Source organism: Procambarus clarkii, chromosome 14 (genome assembly GCF_040958095.1).
Source record: "Procambarus clarkii isolate CNS0578487 chromosome 14, FALCON_Pclarkii_2.0, whole genome shotgun sequence".
Lineage (NCBI taxonomy): Eukaryota > Metazoa > Arthropoda > Malacostraca > Decapoda > Cambaridae > Procambarus > Procambarus clarkii.
Window position 1 is genome coordinate 15270536 of NC_091163.1, and position 15714 is coordinate 15286249.

Consider the following 15714-nt stretch of genomic DNA (forward strand, 5'->3'; position numbering starts at 1 on the left):
TCTTGGATCTTCTTATATTGAGGTTATCTTGAGATGATTTCGGGGCTTTAGTGTCCCCGCGGCCCGGTCCTCGACCAGGCCTCCACCCCCAGGAAGCAGCCCGTGACAGCTGACTAACACCCAGGTACCTATTTTACTACTAGGTAACAGGGAGCATAGGGTGATAGAAACTCTGCCCATTATTTCTCGCCGGCGCCTGGGATCGAACCCAGGATCACAAGTCCAGCGTGCTGTCCACTCGGCCGACCGGCTCTTCCCTATAGTCATTACATAGAGGAATTAAAAGCATTACTTTGTGGGGTAGAAATAGCCTAAGCTACTCTATCCCTTTGAGATGTATTTCTTGCTTATCTCAATAAACATACTTGAACTTGAACTTGAGGTATTAAACTCATATTTTCCCCGATCAAATGTGACGTGTTCCCAAAAAGGTTTAAAAACCAGTTGTAACCTAACGATTCAATTCAGTTTCTTTCTACGAAATAAACAACAATTGCATTCTTAGCCTGACACGAGGCGGAGGATGAGAGATGTTGTTGGCGCGGTCCTCAGGTCCGCCACAGTCGACGTGGCGGACAAAAATACATTAAACATTAATACGTGTTCAACCAATCGGTGTTGGAGTCATGGAGCAATGCGGGGCATAATGTGGGTATGAAGCTCTCACTGCGGCTTGGCGCGGGTGGCTGGCTAGTGGCTGGCTGGCTTGTGGCTAGTGGCTGGCTGGCTTGTGGCTGGCTGGCTGGCTGGCTAGCTACTTGGCTAGTGACTGGCTGGCTGGCTAGCTACTTGGCTAGTGACTGCCTGGCTGGCTAGCTACTTGGCTAGTGACTGGCTGGCTGGCTAGCTACTTGGCTAGTAACTGGCTGGCTGGCTGGCTGGCTGGCTAGTGGCTGGCTGGCTAGTGGCTGGCTACTAGCTGGCTACCTGGCTGGCTGGCTGGCTGGCTAGTGGCTGGCTACCTGGCTGGCTGGCTGGCTGGCTGGCTAGTGGCTGGCTACTAGCTGGCTACCTGGCTGGCTGGCTGGCTAATGGCTGGCTACTTGGCTAGTGGCTGGCTGGCTGGCTGGCTGGCTAGTGGCTGGCTACTTGGCTAGTGGTTGGCTGGCTAGTGACTGGCTGGCTAGTGGCTGACTGGCTGAGGGTCTGCTAGTCTAGCTAGTCTGAATAATCGACCCTTATTGTTCAACAAATATACACATATTTGAATGTTTACAAGCGTGCATGTGTGTGTGTTCGCCCGCGCGTGCGTGTGTGAGTGAGTGAGTGTGTGTGTGTGTGTTCAATAACTCGATCAGTTTCTCTGTCACTCACATATGCCTTCAAGTCCTTCACTCACTCCCTCTATCCCTCCCTTACCAAGACGGTAATTTTGATGTTCCTCTTTTTGTCAAGAGGTTATAGAGTGCTGGAACCGGCGAGGACCCGGCACCGGGTCTCTATGACTCGTTGCGATCACGCTGCGGCTCTATGGGATATATGGTAGCTCTAGGCAGCGCTCTGGGGACGTCTGGAGGCTCTATTGGTACGTCTCGAGGCTCTATGGTACGTCTGGAAGCTCTATGGTATGTCTAGAGGCTCTATCATACACCTTTGGGATATATTTGTAGATTTAGGAGACCTTTCCAACAACCTCAGTCTGGGATATATTGAGAGGTTAACTCAGCGGAGCAGTCTAAGATGTTTCCCTAAGGTTCGAGCCCCAGTCAAGACCTCTTGCGCGCTCTGAGTTGCAATGATATTCTGGTTGAGTTCTTGGGGGTATTCTTGGGGGGTATTCTTGTAGGAGTAAGGTATTCTGAATGAATCCTTGTCGTGTTCTTGAGGGATAGTTGATTATTATGTCTTGAGAATGGTCCAGGACGGACCATTCTCAAGATATAACCGATTGAATGGTTCACGATCGACTTGAGAATGGTCCAGGACGGACCGAAACGTCGTCGTCCCTTCACCTTCTAGTGTGTGGTCTGGTCAACATTATATCTACCCCTTGTATTGGATATCCAAACAAGAGGGGGGGATATCTCTTGATATCTCATGAAGGGGTTTACGGTATAAAGGGAGATCTTGAGGTTATCTTGAGATGATTTCGAGGGTTAGTGTCGTTTCTGGAAATCCGGTGGAGGGTCGTGGAGTACCATTGGGATCCCGGGGGGTTAGTGCACTTGGGATAGGTAGGAAGGGGGAAGGCCCTGGGGCTCTATGGTATGTCTGGAGGCTCTATGGTACGTCTGGGGGCTCGATGGTAAGTCTGGAGGCTCTAGGGTATGTCTGGAGGCTCTATGGTATGTCTGGAGGCTCTATGGTACGTCTGGGGGCTCGATGGTAAGTCTGGAGGCTCTAGGGTATGTCTGGAGGCTCTATGGTATGTCTGGAGGCTCTATGGTACGTCTGGGGGCTCGATGGTAAGTCTGGAGGCTCTAGGGTATGTCTGGAGGCTCTATGGTACGTCTGGAGGCTCTATGGTACGTCTGGAGGCTCTATGGTACGTCTGGAGGGTCTATGGTATGTCTGGAGGCTCTATGGTACGTCTGGAGGCTCTATGGTATGTCTGGAGGCTCTATGATACGTCTGGAGGCTCTATGATACGTATGGGGGCTCTATGGTACATCTGGAGGCTCTATGGTACGTCTGGGGGCTCTATGGTACGTCTGGGGGCTCTATGGTACGTCTGGAGGCTCTATGGTAATCTGGAGGCTCTATTGTATGTCTGGAGGCTCTATGGTATGTCCTGGGGGACGGGGGGGGACGAGGGACACACTTGGCTAGGCCCTCCATGGGGTGTAGACAGTTCCGTGTCCACAGATAGAGCCTCGGAGGGCCCGGCCGCCCCCCCCCCCCCCCCCCCCCCCGCACATGTACGCATATGTTAGCAGAGATATGTTGTCATGCGCTTGTGTTGTTCGTACCTCATGTGTGTGTGTGTGTGTGTGTGTGGGGCCACATATGCAGGCCACACCTGTGGCCACATATGCAGGTCTTGTATTGCCACATGTACAAGGCTGAGATAATTGTCACATATAGAGCCGGAGTTGTGGACATGAGTTCAGGGGTACAACTGACTTACAACTGACTTACAACTGTTCTAATTTTTGTTCAAATTATCGAGTTATTTTCCACTGTTAAATAAAAGTTGAAGGCTTTTCTAAATGTTAAGTCAGATAATATATCATAAATGACTACAATCACAACCTGAGGACTACATGGGGGCTACGGTTGTAGTCCTCCAGAGGAGCTATATGTCCTACAAAGGGAGACGGTCGGCCGAGCGGACAGCACGCTGGACTTGTGAGCCTGTGGTTCCAAGTTCGATCCCAGGCGCCGGCGAGAAACAATGGGCATAGTTTCTTTCCACCTTGATGTCCCTGTTACCTAGCAGTAAAATAGGTACCTGGGTGTTAGTTAGCTGTCACGGGCTGCTTCCTGTGGGGTGGAGGCCTGGTCGAGGACCGGGCCGTGGGGACACTAAAGCCCCGAAATCATCTCAAGATAACCTCAAGATAACCATGATCTACAACATCCTCCTTAGGAAACCACAGAAGTTAGCGATATCACAAGAAAACGTGTGAAAAGCATAGATAAAAATCTCGTACACAGGATGAGTGATATTACCTAGAATTAAAATCGAACGAAACGTAAAAATTCCCCACCGGGTGGCCATAGATATCGCTCAGATGTTAATGTCTGAAGTCATTAGGATTGAAGAGGAGATCACTGGCTTGTCCTCATATTCTGCGCCCTTGTCCTCATATCCTGCGCCCTTGTCCTCATATTCTGCGCCCTTGTCCTCATATTCTGCGCCCTTGTCCTCATATCCTGCGCACTTGTCCTCATCTCCAGCGTCCTTGTCCTTATATTCTGAGCCCTTGTCCTCATATCCCGCGCCCTTGTCCCTCATATCCTTTCCATGCGCTATAGAGTCATATCGTCTTAGCTCTTCCTCCTGACCTTTCTAAGCCAATAGTAAGCCCACCAGCACCTGGCTTGACCAATCACGGACGAGTTTACTGGCCCAGACCCACCAAAGCCACGCCCACCAGAGCCTGCTATCTTGGGTTACCTGAGAATACTGGTTAGTTATCAGTCATTAGTCGTTGAGTTAATAGCTTTCAGAGCTCCGGGAGAGGTACATGAAATACAGATAAAACACCATTCCAGCCTAAGCTGTTAATTAAGGAGTGGACAGCTATACACTGCCAGAGGGGCTTAGGCAGTCCATCTTGAAGGACGTCGTTATCGTCTCAGGAAAGGCCAAGGGAGGAGGGGGGAGGGGAATTTCCTGGAGATAACACGGGTTTTGGGTAGTTGTTATCTCTCTACTAGAGAGGGGGTGACTGGTTGGAGAAATCCTCAAGGGCCGTGACGAGGATTCGAGCCTGCGTCCGAGAGCATCCCAGACGCTGTCTTAATCGACTGAGCTACGATATGGTCAAAAAGAGTTGAAACCAGAAGTTCTACTGAACTTACTGGATCCTGCAGCCTCTCCGAGACACACACCAGGGTTTTACACAACTCCCCCCATGCACTCGAGCTATGTCAATAGGCCGTTCTCCCTCTTCGCTCTTACCTCTTTGTTCATTTGATGCATCACGCAATTGTGATTTCTGGGTGACAGGTTATCTTGAGGTTATCTTGAGATGATTTCGGGGCTTTTTTTTAGTGTCCCAGCGGCCCGGTCCTCGACCAGGCCTCCACCCCCAGAAAGCAGCCCGTGACAGCTGACTAACACCCAGGTACCTATTTTACTGCTAGGTAACAGGGGCATAGGGTGAAAGAAACCTCCGCCCATTGTTTCTCGCCGGCGCCTGGGATCGAACCCAGGACCACAGGATCACAAGCCCAGCGCGCTGTCTGCTCGGCCGACCGGCTCAGGTGTTTTCAGTGGAGCAGGAGTCCTTCTATGCACCTGGCTTTATCAGGATGAAGGAATGCATTTGTACTCTAACACCTGCACTCTCTCTAACACCTGCACTCTCTCTAACACCTGCACTCTCTCTAACACCTGTACCTGGCTATCACTAACACTCCCCCCCCTCCCCCCTCCCCACCCTGTCAATTTCACCACATAGCACAGTGGGCTACGTCGTCAGCTCGCAACCGAGGGTCCTGGGTTCAAATCCCGGGTAGAACAGAGGCCAGTTGGGCACGTTTTCTTTCATCTGAGGCCTCTGTTCACCAGCAGGAAATAGGTACCAGGGATTTAAGCAACTGGTGTGGTTTGGATTCCTAGCGAAGGTTAGTCTTGGGTCAAGTGGGACATTGATAGGTCTAGGTAGAGGCTTCCTGTCCCCCTTGACAAGCCGCTGAAGCAATAGGGTTTCTAGGGCTGTCTCCAATAGCCCTATTCTCCTGTACTCACCCACGTTCACCTACGCCCACAGGGAGGAAAATGCAATTTACTCCATCCAAACAAAACCAATTTAAGATGTGGTTTAAAATGGGTGAGAGGGTGGGTGAGAGGGTGGATGAGAGGGTGGGTGAGGGCGTGGGTGAGTGGGGTCACTCATCCCTTATACAACCCCTCGTCTCCTCCTCTGAGTTCATTCTGTTCCTGTGTTTCTTAACTTAAAAAAAAAAAAGCAAAAACAGTTTCGTGGCGCAACTTGAACCAAAATACAAAAAAATACTTTCCGCGTTCTGAACTCTGTAACTCTGGTGACTGAAATACAACAACAATGTATTTTAACCACTTAAGTATTGCCATACAATCGTCATACATATTGTCATACAATCATTGCCTGTCTCTACCTCCTCTTCACAATCGACTTGAGAATGGTCCAGGACGGACCGAAACGTCGCCGTCCCTTTAACTTCTAGTGTGTGGTCTAGTCAACAATATTGCCATACAGGTATCAAACATTCCGCCATGCTGGCCGTATCTGGTCCCTTATTGCCATACAACCAACTGACCAATAGCAGCCCCGTCTACACCCGTCCATAGACGGGTCCAAAACACGATACGCCCCAGACAGCTACAGCACACCTTAGGAAGACGGGCGGACAGGGGGGAGGGGGAGGGCCTGTCCTGTCACTCCAGACGGGACAGGTTAGACAGGAGAAGGTGTGCCGGGGACACCTACCAACATCGCCAGGGAACAAGCCTGTAGACAGACACATTGCACTACGGGCTCACCATAGCCCGTGCTACTTAGAACTTTTTGTTCCAGGTAGCGAATCTTTAACAACAACAGACAGACACACGAACAAACTTGACGGTGTTAGGTAGCCTAAGCACCTCGAAGACATCAATTCTGTTGATGTTACTGACGTCTCCGCTGTTGTTCCTGATGGTGGAGCTGATAGCCCCTGATAACGTGTAACAACTCAATGTGTTCTCTCTCTAGTGTTCGCGAAATGTTCTCTATTAACGGCGTTTGTTCTCTGCAACGACGCAGATCCTGAACAGCGGAGACAGTGGACGCTGCCCAATAAACTCAACCTTCAGGGCAAAATTTAAAACTTGTACACTACTGAATTTGACTTATAAATTATATATCCCCACTCCCACGGTCTCTAGGAACATGGCTGTCTGTCCCAAGATGTTTTTTTGGGGGTAATATAGGCCTATGAAGGCCAAGAATAATCCTCAATGTCACCAGGAGCACCCAGAAGCCATGCTCTATAATTACCTACAGGCCTATTTCATAGAAAATTGAAACCTATGATTGGCCAAGAGGTACAGGGGTCGTGGTCACGTCTTGAGGTAGAAATAAGTTTAGAGAGGGAGAGAGAGAGAGAGAGAGAGAGAGAGAGAGAGAGAGAGAGAGAGAGAGAGAGAGAGAGAGAGAGAGAGAGAGAGAGAGAGAGACTAAATTTATCATTAAACTTTCACTAAAGTCATTATGATAATTTAATATAATTCATTTGGTTCCCAGCCGACACTACCCCCCCCCCCTTCACCCCCCCAAGAACTGGTACATACCACCATGTGGTTCTACTGGTAGATACGAAGCAAGCGTGTAGAGGTAGATAGCATGAAGTAGACATATAGGAGTAGATAAGAGGAAGCAGATGTTTAAGTCACATAAAATGAAGTATAAATATTGAAGTAGATAAGAGGAAGTGGATGTGTTGAGGTAGATAAGAGAAAGTAGATGAAGTAGACGGGGCCTCAAGACTTTTCTACACTCTCCCGCTACACATAAGAGGCATAACTACCCGGCCTCTCACAAGAGTGTCCAAGAGAGAGAACTTGACAACCACCTCAAATATATACTTGATCAACCAGGCTGTGATTCAGACGTCAGGCTGCGAGCAGCCGCCTCCAACAGCCTGGTTGACCAGACCACCAACCGGGAGGGCCTAGTCGGAGACCGGGCCGCGGGGGGAATTTGATCCCCGGAGCTTCCACAAGTGAGCCACAAAGAAGGATGATATCTTACATGTTCGTCAGATATCACTCAGTGGAGCTCTTTTAGTTATCCTGGGAGGGGGGTAGGGGAGGAGAGGGGAGGGGGGATAGTGATATAGGGAGGGAGGGATAGTGAAAAAAGGGGGGGGGATGTTTCAAGACACTCATCTACCCATTCCTAGACACATTATCATCCTCCTAGTGAAGGAAGAAGTGAGAGGGAGGGACTGATAGAGACATCTTATCCCCCTCTCACAGGATGGAGAGACGGGCGTTGACACACATGTTATCAGTCACTGTCTCGGTGTCTCCCTGTCCCCGTCTCCAACCTCACTCACCTCCTGTCAAGTAGTACCCTGTCAACCTGTCAGCCCCACCCTGGCAGCCTTCTGTCAACCCCGTCAACGCCAAAGCACCTTCAGAAATCTTAAGGGCAGTGAGCAACCTGTCTTGAAAGCACCGCAATGACGTTTTCTATACACGAGCCTCGATGGGTAAGGTGGGTTGGTTAGGGTTCATACGGTTACGGTTGGGGCTAAAGATCTGCATTTATCACGGAGTTTCAAGGTGGTATATCGGTTCTAGCGACGACCTGACTTCTCGAAGGTTAGCGCTCGAGTCCTTCGGTCCCCCCAAAAATAGCGGATATAAGCGTCATTCCTTCCCTCTGGCCTCGTATCCCAGAGGGGGGTGTAGGGTAGGGGTGTAGGTGGTGGGGGGTGTAGGTGGTGGGGTGTAGGTGGGGGGTGTAGGTGGTGGGGGAGTAGGTGGGGGGTGTGTAGGGGGGTGTAGGTGGTGGGGGTGTAGGGTAGGGGTGTAGGTGGTAGGGGTGTAGGTGGGGGGTGTGTAGGGGGGTGTAGGTGGTGGGGGGTGTAGGTGGTGGGGGTGTAGGTGGTGGGGGTGTAGGTGGTGGGGGTGTACTTGGGGGTGTAGGTGGGGGGGGGAGAAGAGCAGTAATTGCACGGCCGAGGTGTGAATCACAACACCACTAAGCCATAGTCATCAGTCATGGCTACCTTCTTGTGTATATTTACTCTCTGTGCCTGCAGCACTGAGCTTGCCCAGCTCTTGGGCCCCGCCTTTCCACCATTCGTTTGTGTAATTTACTGACTCCGGACCAATTTCCGTTAACGAGACACGAAACTAACGAGGAGTCCAGCTAACGAGGAGTCCAGCTAACGAGGAGTCCAGGTAACGAGGAGTCCAGCTAACGAGGAGTCCAGCTAACGAGGAGTCCAGCTAACGAGGACTAACTCCACAACAGAGAGCAACAGGTGAAGGGAGAATTCCTCTCTGGAAGATCAGAAGGACTTATCTCAGGAGGAATGTCTCTCTCTCTGTCTCTCTCTCTCTCTCTGTCTCTCTCTCTCTCTCTCTCTCTCTCTCTCTCTCTCTCTCTCTCTCTCTCTCTCTCTCTCTCTCTCTCTCTCTGTCTCTCTCTGTCTCTCTCTCTCTCTCTCTCTCTCTCTCTCTCTCTCTCTCTCTCTCTCTCTCTCTCTCTCTCCCAATCTATCAAGGATTTACCAGTCATTCTCTCGTCTTGCTTCTCATCTTCTTTATCCTCTCCTCCTCAATCATCTTCATGCTCTTTATTCACACATTTCGTCGGCTACAAAGTTGATCCTGCCTTCTCTTCCGTGTCTCTCCTTCTGTCTCTTTTTAATTCCTTGCTACGCATGTTCTATTGGGTCTTTCCACTTCTTCCCCTTGGTCTTGTTTATTCTTTTACTGCGTCTCCCCTTCTTAATTCTCCTCCATTTTGCCACTTCATCAATCACTTTTATTTTGCCTCTTATTCCTTTCTTCCTCTCCTTGTTTGCTTGACTCTCCTACATTATTCCTCTGTATCCTTCTTCTTCATCTTATCATCTCGTGTCTTAATCTTAGTTTTCTTTCTCAAGTCTTTAATCCTATTTCTTCTTCTCCTCCTTCTGTTCTACCCCTACGGGCTCTATCACCACCATTATCCCTGTTCCTTCATTCGCGTCATTAGCAGCTAAGTTTCACTCAGGTATATGTACTCACCTGGTGGTGCTTGCGTGGGGGTGTTGAGCTCTGGCTCTTTGGTTCCCCGCCTCTCAACTGTCAATCAACTGGTGTATAGCTTCCTGAGACTACTGGGCTCTTATCTATCTATCTATCAACTCTTACCTACCTTTGAAACTGTGTATGGAGTCAGCCTCCACTACATCACTGTCTAATGTTAGCGTTTGTTAACTACTCTGACACTAGTGTGTATATGTGTGTGTGTGTGTGTGTGTGTGTGTGTGTGTGTGTGTGTGTGTGTGTGTGTGTGTGTGTGTGTGTGTGTATAGTTCAACGCAATAAATCATCTTTGGCAGGCAATGTTCACTACAGCCACCGGGGGGGGGGGGGTAAGGGAGGGGGCGGAAGGGGGGTTAGGGAGGGGGGAGGGGGGGCTGCTTCAGGCGTCGACCCACAAAAGCCACAGCACACAGACCCCTCCCCTCCTCCCCCCCCCCTTCCTTCGAATCTGTTTGTTTCTTGGTTTTGTTGGTCTACCCGGCTTCGGTCTACCCGGCTTCGGTCTCCCCCCTGTCGGAAAGGACAGGTTGATGGGCGGTGGGGGGGGGGAGGAAGGAGGGAGGGGGGTTCGTGTGTGGGGGGGGGGGGAGGGGGAGAAAAGGCAGGTGTGTGGGTTGGGGGGGGAAGGCAGGTGTGTGGGTCCCGTCGTCCTCATCAAAGTCTCTTTTCACTTATCACTGGGATTCCGTCCTTGCTAGAAACTTAATTATTCAGCCGTTGCAAGTCTAATTTTCTTGCAGCGTGCAACATGAGGATCTAAGATCAGTAGCCAGGGACATTTAGGGAACCACCAAGAGAGATCCGAAGCGATTTGGGAGTCGCCGAATCAATTACTTCAGTGTTACTGAGTCGAAGAACGTCCGAACGGGGTGTGGGGTCGAGATCGGCCTTTGAGAATGATCCATGCCTGGAGCAGCGGGACTTTGAGAACGACATGCCTAGCTATTGGAGGAGGAGGACCTTCAAGGAGGAATTAGCGGGTCAAAACAGCAGGATCACTACTGTAAGCATCGAGGAATGAGGAGTCGAAGTCTCCTTCTTCTACGAAGTCGAAGAGTGACTTCGACCGGATGGTGAAGACCTCAATGTGCGTAAGGGAAACCGAGGAAAAGACAAATTATGAGTACATGGTGATTACCGGTGAAGAATCGCGAGTGCTGAGATGTCCTCATATCCCAGCTCCTTGTCCTCATATCCCAGCTCCTTGTCCTCATATCTCAGCTCCTTGTCCTCATATCCCAGCTCCTTGTCCTCATATCCCAGCTCCTTGTCCTCATATCTCAGCTCCTTGTCCTCATATCCCAGCTCCTTGTCCTCATATCTCAGCTCCTTGTCCTCATATCCCAGCTCCTTGTCCTCATATCCCAGCTCCTTGTCCTCATATCTCAGCTCCTTGTCCTCATATCCCAGCTCCTTGTCCTCATATCCCAGCTCCTTGTCCTCATATCTCAGCTCCTCGTCCTCATATCTCAGCCCCATATCCTCATATTCCAGCTCCTTGTCCTCATATCCCATCTCAATGTCATCATATCCTAGCTACATGTCCTCATATCCCAGCTCCTTGTCCTCATATCTCAGCTCCTTGTCCTCATATCCCAGCTCCTTGTCCTCATATCCCATCTCAATGTCATCATATCCTAGCTACATGTCCTCATATCCCAGCTCCTTGTCCTCATATCTCAGCTCCTTGTCCTCATATCCCAGCTCCTTGTCCTCATATCCCAGCTCCTTGTCCTCATATCCCAGCTCCTTGTCCTCATATCCCAGCTCCTTGTCCTCATATCCCAGCTCCTTGTCCTCATATCCCAGCTCCTTGTCCTCATATCCCAGCTCCTTGTCCTCATATCCCAGCTCCTTGTCCTCATATCCCAGCTCCTTGTCCTCATATCTCAGCTCCCTGTCCTCATATCCCAGCTCCTTGTCCTCATATCCCAGCTCCTTGTCCTCATATCCCAGCTCCATGTCCTCATATCCCAGCGCCATGTTCTCATATCCCAGCCCCATGTCCTCATATCCCAGCTCCTTGTCCTCATATCCTAGCTCCTTGTCCTCATATCCCAGTTCCATGTCCTCATATCCCAGTTCCATGTCCTCATATCCCAGCTCCTTGTCCTCATATCCCAGCCCGTAACAACTGTCTAACTCCCAGGTACCTATTTACTGCTAGGTAGCAGGGGCATCAGGGTGAAAGAAACTCTGCGCATTTGTTTCCGCCATCGCCGGGGATCGAACCCCGGTACCCAGGATTACGAACCCTGAGTGCTATCCACTCAGCCACCAGGCGCCCCGTGTGTGTGTGTGTGTGTGTGTGTGTGTGTGTGTGTGTGTGTGTGTGTGTGTGTGTGTGTGTGTGTGTGTGTGTGTGTGTGTGTGTGTGTGTGTGTACTCACCTAGTTGTGCTTGCGGGGATTGAGCTCTGGGGGCCAGATTCACGAAGCAGTTACGCAAGCTCTTACGAACCTGTACATCTTTTCTCAATCTTTGGCGGCTTTGTTTACAATTATTAAACAGTTAATGAGCTCCGAAAGCACCAGGAGGCTGTTTATAACAATAACAACAGTTGATTGGCAAGTTTTCATGCTTGTAAACTGTTTAATAAATGTAACCAAAGCCGTCAAAGATTGAGGAAAGATGTACAAGTTTGTAAGTCCTTGCGTAACTGCTTCGTGAATCTGGCCCACAGGTTCGTAAGTCCTTGCGTAACTGCTTCGTAAATCTGGCCCCCCAGGTTTGTAAGTCCTTGCGTAACTGCTTCGTGAATCTGGCCCCCAGGTTCGTAAGTCCTTGCGTAACTGCTTTGTAAATCTGGCCTCCCAGGTTTGTAAGTCCTTGCGTAACTGCTTCGTGAATCTGGCCCCCAGGTTCGTAAGTCCTGCGTAACTGCTTCGTGAATCTGGCCCTCCTGGCTCTTTGGTCCCACCAGACTCCACCAGACCCCTCGATAACACCCTCCAAGAACAGGTCCCCCTCCAGACCCTGCTATCCTTGGCAGTCCTCGAGCCTCTGGTCCTACCAGAGGTCTGGCCAATGCCTAAAAATACAAGCGCGCGACTGGCGGCCTTTGTCTCATCAACGGCCGCCGCCGTAAAAGTCCTTTTACAGCGCCGTTAAGAGTCGCGTTCCCGCCATTATTCCGCACGTCCTTCTGCCTGTGGCAGGACTCATGCGTCCTGTCAAATGAAAATCGATTAAGTTTAATTTTTCTTTGTTAAATCATTAAATTGATGTTTCTGGGATTACGTAGAGTCTTGTCTCTTGGTAGTGTAGGTTCCTGGGTCCTCTTGGGAGTTCTTGGTACTGGTAGTGTAGGTTCCTGGGTCCTCTTGGGGGTTCTTGTCAGTGGTAGTGTAGGTTCTTCGGTCCTCTTGGGGGTCCTTGTCATTGGTAGTGTAGGTTCCTGGGTCCTCTTGGGGTCCTTGTTCCTGGTAGTGTAGGTTCCTGGGTCCTCTTGGGGTCCTTATTCCTGGTAGTGTAGGTTCCTGGGTCCTCTTGGGGTTCTTTGTCAGTGGTAGTGTAGGTTCTTCGGTCCTCTTGGGGTCCTTGTTCCTGGTAGTGTAGGTTCCTTGGTCCTCTTGGGGGCCCTTGTCCCTAGTACTGCAACAGCCCTTATAAAGGTTGAGGGCTGGGTCCCTGGTAGTAGGGAGGGGGGGGGGAGAGGGCTGACCGAGGACACGACAAAAAGCGGGACGACCACTTAAGGATGACTTGCGCATGCGCTCCTCCGCGCCACGACGGCAATAGTGGTACTCTCCCTCCACACAACATTACCTTCCCTTTTGTTCTGAAGAGAGGAGACAGACTCCCTGAGAGTTTCTGAGAGTCCCCGAGAATCCCTGGGACTCCTGAGAGTCCCTGAGAGTCCGCCCTTGACCCGGGCGGAGGGTAAAAATTATTACTTCGCGGGGGAAAGAGAAAGATAATTTTCGTGGGCTCGCGCCGCTGGGAGGCAACACCTCGCGCTAATTGGTGCGTCGTTGACCAATGACGAGACACTTCGCCCCTTTCCCTCCTGCCCTATGGCTTCCGCTTCTTCGTATACCGTCTTTCCCTTCAATCCCTTCCTTCTTGGGTCCTCCTGGCCTACTTTCCTTCCTCCAGTTCTTCTTCGACTTCGAAGTCTCCTTCGACTTCGAAGTCTCCTTCGACTTCGAAGTCTCCTTCGACTTCGAAGGAGAAGACGAAGGAGACGTCTACCTCTCACCACGCCCTCCAACGCCCCTACACTTCACAAGAGAAGACGAAGGAGACGTCTACCTCTCACCACGCCCTCCAACGCCCCTACACTTCACAAGAGAAGACGAAGGAGACGTCTACCTCTCACCACACCCTCCAACGCCCTTACACTTCACAACACCCCTTAATCCGGTGGAAAAGAGACGCATTTGTAAACCTTCAAACACCATAAAACTAACGTTTCCTGCGGATAGTCGTTCTCAACACGTTAGGTGGATTTGCGTGGATTCGTCAGTCTGGTTCTGGGATAACAGTTTCAGTTTTTACGGTTTTTACAGGCTAGGAAAAAACTTTCATTTTTTTTTTACGGGGTGACAAATTGGGTGAACAGCTTGCGTACCGCCATTACTGTTCCTGTTGGCGGCGCTACCGTTCCTGTTGGTGGCGCTACCGTTCCTGTTGGCGATGCTACTGTTGTCTCCGTGCTGACGTCACGACCATCGAAGCAACAGTAGCAAATATATCATAACTTTAACAATCAAGTATTATCTCACAAGACGAGGCTGTTAGACCACAAACAAGCCACCGATTTCCTGTCCCGCCTTCCAGGCCAGACGAGATGGTGGCCCTCAGGTAAATTCATGCCGGCCCTTCATATTCTAAACCGCGTCTGACGTACGTCGCGTATAATTAACTCTAGGAATAACTGTTGAAGCTGTTATACAGGTGTGTGAGGAGTGTACTCACCTTCATGTGCTTTCAGGGTTGAGCGTTAGCTCCCTGGCCCCCCCACCTGGATCATAATCAGTTAATATAATGCTTATAATCCCAATCCCAGTGTAACAAAAAGTAGGCCTGGTCGAGGACCGGGCCGCGGGGACGCTAAGCTCAGAAATCACCTCAAGATAACTTTACGTTATATAGAGTCCTTGTAGGTTTTGTGCCCTTCCGCAGCTTGCTGGCAAGTGTTCAACATTCGCCCAAACGCTTCTATATTTTTCTTTATTACACCCGTCTCCCTTCCCCCCTTGTGGTTTCTCTTTCCCCTCTCCTATCCTCGCTACCTTGCAGTTGTCCGGATTGAAGTCTGGCATCCATCCTTTTAACCCTAAGAAGCATCCAGGCCTCCTTACAGCCTCTCACAGACAGCTTTGTTCCTAAGTCTCCTTATCAGTACCTTTTTCCTTCGTAAGGACATTTACATGTATACCAACTTCAACTGGTCTCCGTAACGAGCTCTCAACCACCTCACTAATGATCCCTTGCTAGTCACCTCCCTCATTGTCACCCTCTGTTTCTTACCCGACAGGTACTCTCTCATACCACCCTCGAGCCGTGATAGTTACGCCCAATTTGGAGGTGTGGTGTGGGTGGTGTGTGGGTGGTGTACTCACCTAGTTGTGTTTGCGGGGTTGAGCTCTGGCTCTTTGGTCCCGTCTCTCAACCGTCAATCAACAGGTGTACAGATTCCTGAGCCTATCGGGCTCTATCATATCTACACTTGAAACTGTGTATGGAGTCAGCCTCCACCACATCACTTCCTAAGTGTGTGGGTGGTGGTGTGTGGGTGGTGTGTGTGTGGGTGGTGTGTGGGTGGTTGTGTGTGGGTGGAGGTGTGTGGGTGGTGGTGTGTGGGTGGTGTGTGTGTGGGTGGTGGTGTGTGGGTAGAGGTGTGTGGGTAGAGATGTGTGGGTGGATGTGTGTGGGTGGAGGTGTGGGTGGCAGCAGGTGTGGAGAGTGAGGGGCGGCTATCACTACATTACCCCAACCATCACATATGATAACACACCAGATAGCGTGCTTCCCTCCCTACCACGAAGCTCTCACTTCATATCCTGGAATGCAACGCCTGATAAAACGGAGACGTCAACGTTTTTTCGATTTTGTATTATACAGGCACAATGTATTTTTATCCCTTAGCGTGTCGTTCTTACAAGGAGGACTTGTAAGGAGGAGGTCTGTAGCGTTAAGACGCAATCCTTCAATATACAACAACCCCGTCACCCGATTCCTTAACAAACGCCAACTCTTTAGCAGCCAATGCCTTCCAGATTCTGGCGGGAAGTGTGGTTCATCACCCCGCGCCATCGATCTCCCGGCCGGCACATCGAACTCACACTTCCAGAAGGAATTTGCGACCCACT